Source organism: Calliopsis andreniformis, unplaced genomic scaffold (genome assembly GCF_051401765.1).
Source record: "Calliopsis andreniformis isolate RMS-2024a unplaced genomic scaffold, iyCalAndr_principal scaffold0004, whole genome shotgun sequence".
Taxonomy (NCBI): Eukaryota; Metazoa; Arthropoda; class Insecta; order Hymenoptera; family Andrenidae; genus Calliopsis; species Calliopsis andreniformis.
This window is the reverse complement of record NW_027480424.1, coordinates 8,486,213-8,493,231: the sequence shown is the minus strand read 5'-3', so window position 1 is coordinate 8,493,231 and position 7,019 is coordinate 8,486,213.

Genomic DNA, 7,019 nt, shown 5'->3' with positions numbered 1-7,019 from the left:
TGCATTTTATGCTTCGGGCGTTGACTTCTAAGGCCCTAACTATTCAATCTGTTGGACCAACGCCCTAGGGTGAAGGCTAGCTTGCTCGGAAAGTAGAAATGACCATAAGTTTCATACTGGTTGCAATTATTCGTTTTATACGATGGAAAAGCTGTTGTATTTATATCGTATTTTATGCTTCTGGCGTTGACGTCTTAGGCCGTAACTATTCGGTCTGGTGCAGCAACGCCCTGGAGTGAAACCTAGGTTGCCCGGAACGTAGAATTGGCCATCACTTTCAAACTGGTTCCAATTATTCCTGATACATGATGGAAACAATGTTGTATTTTTTTTGCATTTTATGGTTCGGGCGTTGACTTCTAAGGCCCTAACTATTCAATCTGTTGGAGCAACGCCCTATGGTCAAGCCTAGGTTGCTCGGAAAGTAGAAATGACCATAAGTTTCATACTAGTTGCAATTATTCGTTTTATACGATGGAAAAACTGTTGTATTTATATTGTATTTTATGCTTCTGGCGTTGACTTCTAAGGCACTAACTATTCGATCTGGTGGAGCATCGCCCTAGAGTGAAGCCTAGGTTGCCCGGAACGTAGATTTGGCCATCAATTTCAAACTGGTTGCAATTATACCTGTTATATGATGGAAACACTGTTGTATTTTTTTTGCATTTTATGGTTCGGGCGTTGACTTCTAAGGCCCTAACTATTCAATCTGTTGGAGCAACGCCCTAGGGTGAAGCCTAGGTTGCTCGGAAAGTAGAAATATCCATAAGTTTCATACTGGTTTCAATTATTCGTTTTATACGATGGAAAAACTGTTGTATTTATATTGTATTTTATGCTTCTGGCGTTGACTTCTAAGGCACTAACTATTCGATCTGGTGGAGCAACGCAATAGAGTGATGCCTAGGTTGCCCGGAACGTAGAATTGGCCATCACTTTCAAACTGGTTGCAATTATTCCTGATATATGATGGAAACACTGTTGTATTTTTTTTGCATTTTATGGTTCGGGCGTTGACTTCTAAGGCCCTAACTATTCAATCTGTTGGATCAACGCCCTAGGGTGAAGCCTAGGTTGCTCGGAAAGTAGAAATATCCATAAGTTTCATACTGGTTTCAATTATTCGTTTTATACGACGGAAAAACTGTTGTATTTATATTGTATTTTATGCTTCTGGCGTTGACTTCTAAGGCACTAACTATTCGATCTGGTGGAGCAACGCAATAGAGTGATGCCTAGGTTGCCCGGAACGTAGAATTGGCCATCAATTTCAAACTGGTTGCAATTATACCTGTTATATGATGGAAACACTGCTGTATTTTTTTTTGCATTTTATGGTTCGGGCGCTGACTTCTAAGGCCCTAACTATTCAATCCGTTGTAGCAACGCCCTAGGGTGAAGCCTAGGTTGCTCGGAAAGTAGAAATGACCATAAGTTTCATACTGGTTGCAATTATTCGTTTTATATGATGGAAAAACTGTTGTATTTATATTGTATTTTATGCATCTGGCGTTGACTTCTAAGGCACTAACAATACGATCTGGTGGAGCAACGCCCTGGAGTGAAACCTAGGTTGCCCAGAACGTAGAATTGGCCATCACTTTCAAACTGGTTGCAATTATACCTGATATATGATGTAAACACTGTTGTATTTTTTTTGCATTTTATGGTTCGGGCGTTGACTTCTAAGGCGCTAATTATACAATCTGTTGGAGCAACGCCCTAGGGTGAAGCCTAGGTTGCTCGGAAAGTAGAAATATCCATAAGTTTCATACTGGTTGCAATTGCTCGTTTTATACGATGGAAAAACTGTTGTATTTATATTGTATTTTATGCTTCTGGCGTTGACTTCTAAGGCACTAACTATTCGATCTGTTGGAGCAACGCCCTAGAGTGAAGCCTCGGTTGCCCGGAACGTAGAATTGGCCATCACTTTCAAACTGGTCGCAATTATTCCTGTTATATGATGGAAACACTGTTGTATTTTTTTTTGCATTTTATGGTTCGGGCCTTGTCTTCTACGGCCCTAACTATTCAATCTGTTGGCCCAACGCCCTAGGGTGAACGCTAGCTTGCTCGGAAAGTAGAAATGACCATCAGTTTCATACTGGTTGCAATTATTCGTTTTATACGATGGAAAAGCTGTTGCATTTATATCGCATTTTATGCTTCTGGCGTTGACTTCTTAGGCCGTAACTATTCGGTCTGGTGGAGCAACGCCCTAGAGTGAAGCCTAGGTTGCCCGGAACGTAGAATTGGCCGTCAGTTTCAAACTGGTTTCAATTATTCCTGTTATATGATGGATACACTGTTGTATTTTTATTGCATTTTATGGATCGGGCGCTGACTTCTAAGGCCCTAACTATTCAATCCGTTGGAGCAACGCCCTAGGGCGAAGCCTAGCTTGCTCGGAGAGTAGAAATGACCATAAGTTTCATACTGGTTGCAATTATTCGTTTTATACGATGGAAAAGCTGGTGTATTTATATCGTATTTTATGCTTCTGGCGTTGACTTCTTAGGCCGTAACTATTCGGTCTGGTGGAGCAACGCCCTGGAGTGAAACCTAGGTTGCCCGGAACGTAGAATTGGCCATTATTTTCAAACTGGTTGCAATTATTCCTGATATATGATGGAAACACTGTTGTATTTTTTTTGCATTTTATGGTTCGGGCGTTGACTTCTAAGTCCCTAACTATTCAATCTGCTGGAGCAACGCCCTAGGGTGAAGCCTTGGTTGCTCGGCAAGTAGAAATGTCCATAAGTTTCATACTGGTTGCAATTATTCGTTTTATACGATGGAAAAACTGTTGTATTTATATTGTATTTTATGCTTCTGGCGTTGACTTCTAAGGCACTAACTATTCGATCTGGTGGAGCAACGCAATAGAGTGAAGCCTAGGTTGCCCGGAACGTAGAATTGGCCATCACTTTCAAACTGGTTGCAATTATTCCTGTTATATGTTGGAACCACTGTTGTATTTTTTTTTGCATTTTATGGTACGGGCGTTGACTTCTAAGGCCCTAACTATTCAATCTGTTGGAGCAACGCCCTAGTGTGAAGCCTAGGTTGCTCGGAAAGTAGAAATGACCGTAAGTTTCATACTGGTTGCAATTATTCGTTTTATACGTTGGAAAAGCTGTTGTATTTATATTGTATTTTATTCTTATGGCGTTGAATGCTAAGTCCCTAGCTATTCCATCTGGTGGAACAACGCCCTAGGGTAAAGCCCAGGTTGCGCGGAACGTAGAAATGACCATAACTTTCAGACTGGTAGCAATTATTCGTTTTATACGATGGAAAAACTGTTTTATTTATTTTGTATTTTATGCTTCGGGCGTTGACTTCTAAGGCCCTAACTATTCGATCTGGTGGAGCAACGCCCTAGGGTGAAGCCTAGATTGCTCGGAAAGTAGAAATGACCATAAGTTTCATACTGGTTGCAATTATTCGTTTTATACGATGGAAAAGCTGGTGTATTTATATCGTATTTTATGCTTCTGGCGTTGACTTCTAAGGCACTAACAATTCGATCTGGTGGAGCAACGCCCTAGAGTGAAGCCTAGGTTGCCCGGAACGTAGAATTGGCCATCACTTTCAAACTGGTTACAATTATTCCTGATATATGATGGAAACACTGATGTATTTTTTTTGTATTTTATGGTTTGGGCGTTGACTTCTAAGGCCCTAACTATTCAATCTGTTGGAGCAACGCCCTAGGGTGAAGCCAAGGTTGCTCGGAAAGTAGAAATGACCATAGGTTTCATACTGGTTGCAATGATTCGTTTTATACGATGGAAAAACTGTTGTATTTATATTGTCTTTTATGCTTCTGGCGTTGACTTCTAAGGCACTAACTATTCGATCTGGTGGAGCAACGCAATAGAGTGAAGCCTAGGTTGCCCGGAACGTAGAATTGGCCATCACTTTCAAACTGGTTGCAATTATTCCTGTTATATGTTGGAACCACTGTTGTATTTTTTTTGCATTTTATGGTACGGGCGTTGACTTCTAAGGCCCTAACTATTCAATCTGTTGGAGCAACGCCCTAGTGTGAAGCCTAGGTTGCTCGGAAAGTAGAAATGACCATAAGTTTCATACTGGTTGCAATTATTCGTTTTATACGATGGAAAAGCTGTTGTATTTATATTGTATTTTATTCTTATGGCGTTGAATGCTAAGTCCCTAGCTATTCCATCTGGTGGAACAACGCCCTAGGGTAAAGCCCAGGTTGCGCGGAACGTAGAAATGACCATAACTTTCACACTGGTAGCAATTATTCGTTTTATACGATGGAAAAACTGTTTTATTTATTTTGTATTTTATGCTTCGGGCGTTGACTTCTAAGGCCCTAACTATTCGATCTGGTGGAGCAACGCCCTAGGGTGAAGCCTAGGTTGCTCGGAAAGTAGAAATGACCATAAGTTTCATACTGGTTGCAATTATTCGTTTTATACGATGGAAAAGCTGGTGTATTTATATCGTATTTTATGCTTCTGGCGTTGACTTCTTAGGCCGTAACTATTCGGTCTGGTGGAGCATCGCCCTGGAGTGAAACCTAGGTTGCCCGGAACGTAGAATTGGCCATCACTTTCAAACTGGTTGCAATTATTCCTGATATATGATGGAAACACTGTTGTATTTTTTTTGCATTTTATGGTTCGGGCGTTGACTTCTAAGTCCCTAACTATTCAATCTGTTGGAGCAACGCCCTAGGGCGAAGCCTTGGTTGCTCGGCAAGTAGAAATGTCCATAAGTTTCACACTGGTTGCAATTATTCGTTTTATACGATGGAAAAACTGTTGTATTTATATTGTATTTTATGCTTCTGGCGTTGACTTCTAAGGCACTAACTATTCGATCTGGTGGAGCAACGCAATAGAGTGAAGCCTAGGTTGCCCGGAACGTAGAATTGGCCATCACTTTCAAACTGGTTGCAATTATTCCTGTTATATGTTGGAACCACTGTTGTATTTTTTTTGCATTTTATGGTACGGGCGTTGACTTCTAAGGCCCTAACTATTCAATCTGTTGGAGCAACGCCCTAGTGTGAAGCCTAGGTTGCTCGGAAAGTAGAAATGACCATAAGTTTCATACTGGTTGCAATTATTCGTTTTATACGATGGAAAAGCTGTTGTATTTATATTGTATTTTATTCTTATGGCGTTGAATGCTAAGTCCCTAGCTATTCCATCTGGTGGAACAACGCCCTAGGGTAAAGCCCAGGTTGCGCGGAACGTAGAAATGACCATAACTTTCACACTGGTAGCAATTATTCGTTTTATACGATGGAAAAACTGTTTTATTTATTTTTTATTTTATGCTTCGGGCGTTGACTTCTGAGGCCCTAACTATTCGATCTGGTGGAGCAACGCCCTGGAGTGAAACCTGGGTTGCCCGGAACGTAGAAATGACCATAACTTTCACACTGGTTGCTATCTTTCGTTTTATACGATGGAAAGACTGTTATATTTATATTGTATCTTATGCTTCTGGCGTTCACTTCGTAGGCCCTAACTATTCGATCTGGTGGAACAACGCCCTAGGGTGAAGCCCAGGTTGCCCGGAACGTAGAAATGATCATAACTTATACACTGGTAGCAATTATTCGTTTTATACAATGGAAAAACTGTTCTATTTATTTTGTATTTTATGCTTCGGGCGTTGACTTCTAAGTCCCAAACTGTTTGATCTGGTGGAGCAACGCCCTAGAATGAAGCCCAGGTTGCCCGGAAAGGAGAAATGACCATCACTTTCTAACTGGTTGCAATTAATCCTTTTATACGATGGAAAAGCTGTTGTATTTATATCGTATTTTATTCTTCTGGCGTTGACTTCTAAGGCACTAACTATTCGATCTGGTGGAGCAACGCAATAGAGTGAAGCCTAGGTTGCCCGGAACGTAGAATTGGCCATCACTTTCAAACTGGTTGCAATTATTCCTGTTATATGTTGGAACCACTGTTGTATTTTTTTTGTATTTTATGGTTCGGGCGTTGACTTCTAAGGCCGATGTTATTCAATCTGTTGTAGCAACGCCCTAGGGTGAAGCCTAGGTTGCTCGGAAAGTAGAAATATCCATAAGTTTCATACTGGTTGCAATTACTCGTATTATACGATGGAAAAACTGTTGTATTTATATTGTATTTTATGCTTCTGGCGTTGACTTCTAAGGCGCTAACTATTCGATCTGGTGGAGCAACGCAATAGAGTGATGCCTAGGTTGCCCGGAACGTAGAATTGGCCATCAATTTCAAACTGGTTGCAATTATACCTGTTATATGATGGAAACACTGCTGTATTTTTTTTGCATTTTATGGATCGGGCGTTGACTTCTAAGGCCCTAACTATTCAATCCGTTGGAGCAACGCCCTAGGGCGAAGCCTATGTTGCTCGGAAAGTAGAAATGACCATAAGTTTCATACTGGTTGCAATTATTCGTTTTATACGATGGAAAAACTGTTGCATTTATATTGTATTTTATGCTTCTGGCGTTGACTTCTAAGGCACTAACTATTCGATCTGGTGGAGCAACGCCCTAGAGTGAAGCCTAGGTTGCGGGGAACGTAGAATTGGCCATCACTTTCAAACTGGTTGCAATTATTCCTGTTATATTATGGAAACACTGTTGTATTTTTTTTGCATTTTATGGTTCGGGCGTTGACTTCTAAGGCCCTAACTATTCTATCTGTTGGAACAACGCCCTAGGGTGAAGCCTAGGTTGCTCGAATACTAGAAACGTCCATAAGTTTCATACTGGTTGCAATTATTCGTTTTATACGATGGAAAAACTGTTGTATTTATATTGTATTTTATGCTTCTGGCGTCGACTTCTAAGGCACTAACTATTCGATCTGGTGGAGCAACGCAATAGATTGAAGCCTAGGTTGCCCGGAACGTAGAATTGGCCATCACTTTCAAACTGGTTGCAATTATTCCTGTTATATGATGGAAACACTGTTGTATTTTTTTTGCATTTTATGGTCCGGGCGTTGACTTCTAAGGCCCTAACTATT